We start from the raw sequence: 5,226 nt of genomic DNA on the forward strand, positions 1-5,226 counted from the left end.
TTTATGTAAACAAGTTTATCTATGTTTTCTTTTATGGATTCTAGATTTTGATTTGTACATTTGTGATAGATTGCATTAATGGCCCCAATTTTTTATGTGTCTTCACACCCTTTGGTAGTGCCCTCCCATAGTGACTGAGTTTGGCCATATAATTTACTTCAACCAACAGGATAGTAGCAAATTTGATATAAGCAGAGACCTGAGAAAGCTCTTGCATATTCTGCTTCCTCTCTTGGACCCCTGCCACTGCTGTGAGAACATACCCAGGCTAGTCTGCTGGAGGGATGTGAGAGACATATAGAAATGAGCCTGGTCCTCCCAGCCAAGGCATCCTATAGCAGCCAACCTCCAGCCAAGCCACCAACTTAGTGCAGACACATGAGCTGGCAGAGTTGAGATCAACAGAGCCTGATCCAGTGCGTAGAACCTCTCAGCTGACCATAGATTCTGTCTAAGTTTGGGTATCTAAATATTCATTTTGGTTTTTTATAGAGAATTATTGTAGCAATAGTCCCCCATCATTGTTCTTCCTTTTCAGAGATATTCTGGCTGTGCTTGTTTGTTATTTTTCCATTTGATCTTTAATTCAGCTTGTCTAGTTTCAGAAAAAGAAAAAATATGGTATTTTTAATTAGCTTATATTAAATTTATAAATTAATTTTACATCTTTATGATTTTGAGTCTTCCTATTTAAGAAAATGGGGTGCCTTTCTATTTCTTCAGAGTGTTACAAATGTTTTCTCTTGAAGGATTTAGACATTTCTTGTAAGTTTGTTTCTAGGTATTTGCTGTAGACTGAATATTTGTGTCTGCCCCCACCCCCCGAATTTTACGTTGAAACCTAACCCCCAATGTGATAGTGTTTGGAGGGAGGACCTTTGGCAGGTGATTAGATCATGAGATTGGAGCCCTCATGACTGGGATTAGTGCCCTTATAAAAGAGACCCAAGAGAGCTCCCTTTCCACTCCTGCCATGTGAGGACACAGCGAGAAGACGGCTGTCTATAAACCAGGAAGTGAGTGGGCCCTCCCCAGACATAAAATCTTTGAGTGTCTTGATCTTGGATTTCCCAGCCTCTAGAACTGTGAATAATAAATTTTGGTTGTTTATAAGCCAACCAGTCTGTGGTATTCTGTTATAGCAGCCCCAGCAGTCTAAGACATTATTTTGTCTTTTTTGTTGCTATGATAAATGAAGCCTTCTCTTCCATATGTCTTCTAACTGAATGATTTCTATATATTAATTTTATATCCTGCTACCTTGCTGAGTTCTCTTGTTTGTAATAGTTTTCTATTGGTTTGCTTGGGTTTTCTGGCTCTACAGTCTTATCTATAAGGAATGATAGCTTTACCTCCTCCATTCCAATTGTAATTTCTAATTTCTTTTTCTTTTCTAATCACAATGCTTTTGCTACCTCCAATATAATGTTAAATTGTAGTGGAGAGAGTAGATACCCTTGTGAGTTTAGCATATAAATGCTGCTAGTGTTTCCTGGTTAAGTGAAGTGCTGGATTGCTGGATTTGGGGATGGATGGATGGATAGATAGATAGATAGGCAGACATAATTATATTAAGGAAGAAATTTTTATAAAGAATTTTTTGTAACAAATGGGTATTGAATTTTGTCACATGGTTCTTTGGCATCTCTGGAAATGATGATATGATTTTTCTCCTTAGATTCAACAATATGTTAGATTGTATTAATGGGTTTCCTAATATTGAATGATTTTTGCATTCTTGGGAATAAACTCCACATAGTCAGGGATTCTGTTTGCTAATATTTAGGATTTTGCATCGATATTCATAAGTGAAGATTGGTTTATATCATTTTCTTTTTCTTGTGAAATCTTTGTTAGATCTTGATATCAATGTTATACTCACTTCATAAAAAGAATATGAAAGTGTTCCTTTATCTAGGATCAGGAAAATAAAAATAGCATTCAAATGATCTGCTTTTCAGTGTTAGCAGACTTGCCCTGTGAAATCATCATGGCCCAGTGCTTTGGGGGGAAAGTAGCTCTTTATAACTTTTTCTATTTCTTCCATGGAAATTGGTCTATATGGACTTTTCTCTTTTAGAGTTTTGGTAAATTATATTTTCATAGGATGTTTTCCATTTCTTCAAGGTCTTTAAAACGATTTGCATAGAGTTGCATGAGGAAGTCCTTCATAATGTTTAAAATGTCCTCTTGCTATGGTTATGTCCAACTTTTCATTTCCTGGTTTGTGTCTTTGTGCTTTCTCCTTTTTTTGATTATTATTTAATGGCTTATTTATTTCTTTTTAACAGAATTGGTTAATCTATTTATTTATTAGTTCTACTGTTACCTGTTTTCTAACTCCTTTATTTGAGCTTTTCTCTTTGTTAATTCTTTCCTTCTGTTCCCCTTAAGTTTATTCTGTTTCTCTTTCACTAACTTTCTGAGTTGGCTTCATTTAATTTTTTCCCTTGTTTTTAGTATAAGTATTTTGAGGCAATGAACTTTTCTCTGACTGCTGCTTTATCTGTACCCATAGATTCTGATATGTAATGTTTTCATTATTATTATTGTCTAGAAATTCAGCAACTTTGGTTTGAGTTTGCCCTTTGACCCAAGAATTGTTTGACAGAGAGTTTTTATACAGATGGAAGATCTTTTTTACATTGATTTCTACTTTTATCCAGTTGTGATCAGAGAACATTGTCAGTATTAGTTCTACCTTTTGGAATTTATTGAGATTTTCTTCTTGGCCTAATATTGATTTTGTTGTTTAGGTTTTCTGTATTCTTACTGGGTTTTTGTTGCTGCTGTTGTTCATTTGATCTGTCCTGGAATGAGAAAGGTGAGTTAAATTTCTCCTGTTCTTAGTTTGTTTCAATCTATTATCTATTTCTCCTTGTATCTCTTAATATTTCAGCTTTGTGAAAGTTGCTATGTTATTTGATACAAAAATACTCATAACTTTATATTTTCATTGTGAATTGTGGCCTTTTTTGTCTCAATTCTTTTTTGTAATAAGCTTTTTATTTCAGAATAATTTTAGTTTTATAGAACCCTTCATCTAGTTGCCTCTCATGTTAATATCTTATATGACTACATCTGAGAAAACTAAGAGATTAGCATTAGTACATTGCTATTAACTAAACTCCTGACTTTATTCAGATTTCACCAGTTTTTTCCACTAATATCTTTTTTCTGTTCCAGGCTCCAAACCAGAATCCCACATTGCATTTAGTCATCATATCTCCTCCAACCTGTGGACAGTTCCTTAGTCTTTGCTTTTCATGACATTGACAGTCAATTAATGCCTTTCATTCTGACTTTCTGACTTGGCTGATAATTAAGATTACAACCTCTGCTTTCTTTATTTGCATTTGACTGGTATACCTTTGCCCTTCTTCTATTTTTAACCTCTCTGAATCTGTTTTAGTTGACTCTCTTGAATACAGTAGTTGGGTTTTGCTCAGGGATCCAATACAAAAATGTTTTTCTTTAAATAGATGAGCTAAGACCATTTATATATTTATCGATACAAAAGATGTTTGGTGTTAATATTATCACATTAAGTTTTATTTTCTTTTTTAGCTATATTTTTATATATTAAAATCATGTTACTATGTAGTCTATTTCGTTTGTTTTTATCAGTTAACACTCAATTTTTTTTGTTTTCTTTTATTTTTTGAATTTATGAATTTTATTTATTTTTTTATACAGCAGGTTCTTATTAGTTATCCATTTTATACATACTAGTGTATATATGTCAATCCCAATCTCCCTATTCATCACAACACCACCATGCCCCCGCCACTTTCCCCCCTTGGTGTCCATATGTTTGTTCTCTACATCTGTGTCTCTATTTCTGCCCTGCAAACTGGTTCATCTGTACCATTTTTCTACATTCCACACATATGTGTTAATATATGATATTTGTTTTTCTCTTTCTGACCTACTTCACTCTATATGACAGTCTGTAGATCCATCCACGTCTCTACAAGTGACCCAATGTCATTCCTTTTTATGGCTCAGTAATATTCCCTTGTATATATGCACCACATCTTCTTTATCCATTCGTCTGTCGATGGGCATTTAGGTTGCTTCCATGACTTGGCTATTGTAAATAGTGCTACAGTGAACATTGGGGTGCATGTGTCTTTTTGAATTATGGTTTTCTCTGGGTATATGCCTAGTATGCCTAGTATATATATATATGCTGCTGTAACATATGGTAATTCTATTTTGAGTTTTTTAAGGAACCTCCATACTGTTCTCCATACTGGCTATATCAATTTACATTCCCACAGCAGTGCAAGAGGGTTCCCTTTTCTCCACACCCTCTCCAGCATTTGTTGTTTGTAGATTTTCTGAGAATGCCCATGCTAACTGGTGTGAGATGATACCTCATCGTAGTTTTGATTTGCATTTCTCTAATAATTAGTGATGTTGAGCAGCTTTTCATGTGCTTCTTGGCCATCTGTATGTCTTCTTTGGAGAAATGTCTATTCAGGTCTTCTGCCCAGTTTCGGACTGGGTTGTTTGTTTTTTTAATATTGAGCTGCATGAGCTGTTTATATATTTTGGAGATTAATCCTTTGTCTGTTGATTCGCTTGCAAATATTTTCTCCCATTCTGAGGGTTGTCTTTTCGTCTTGTTTGTAGTTTCCATTGCTTTGCAAAAGCTTTTAAGTTTCATTAGGTCCCATTTCTTTATTTTTGTTTTTATTTCCATTACTATAGGAGGTGGATCAAAAAAGATGGTGCTGTGATTTATGTCAAAGAGTGTTCTTCCTATGTTTTCCTCTAACAGTTTTATAGCGTCCGGTCTTACATTTAGGACTCTAATCCATTTTGAGTTTATTTTTGTGTATGATGTTAGGGAGCGTTCTAATTTCATTCTTTTATATGTAGCTGTCCAGTTTTCCCAGCACCACTTACTGAATGGTGGTCTTATTGAAGACTGTCTTTTCAACATTGTATATCCTTGCCTCCTTTGTCATAGATTAGTTGACCATAGGTTCATGGGTTGATCTTTGGGCTTTCTATCCTGTACCATGGATCTATATTTCTGTTTTTGTGCCAGTACCATATTATCTTGATTACTGTAGCTTTGTAGTATGGTCTGAAGTCAAGGAGTCTGATTCCTCCAGCTCCATTGTTTTTCCTCAAGACTGCTTCGGCTAGGGCTTCCCTGGTGGCGCAGTGGTTAAGAATCCACCTCCCAATACAGGGGACACGGGTTCAAGCCCT

General features: G+C 35.1%; 1 long non-coding RNA gene across 1 annotated transcript in view; it reads left to right on the forward strand.

Annotated features, from left to right (window-relative positions):
- Positions 1 to 2,769: 2,769 nt before the first annotated feature.
- Positions 2,770 to 5,226, forward strand: part of LOC112414604 (uncharacterized) — an 8,952-nt gene continuing 6,495 nt past the window's right edge. The window contains exon 1 of the long non-coding RNA XR_003006191.1: positions 2,770 to 2,824. This is a non-coding gene — a long non-coding RNA (uncharacterized LOC112414604). The remainder of the gene's footprint in view (positions 2,825 to 5,226) is intronic.

This window comes from Neophocaena asiaeorientalis, unplaced genomic scaffold, assembly GCF_003031525.2.
Source record: "Neophocaena asiaeorientalis asiaeorientalis breed wild unplaced genomic scaffold, Neophocaena_asiaeorientalis_V1.1 scaffold313, whole genome shotgun sequence".
Taxonomy (NCBI): domain Eukaryota; kingdom Metazoa; phylum Chordata; class Mammalia; order Artiodactyla; family Phocoenidae; genus Neophocaena; species Neophocaena asiaeorientalis.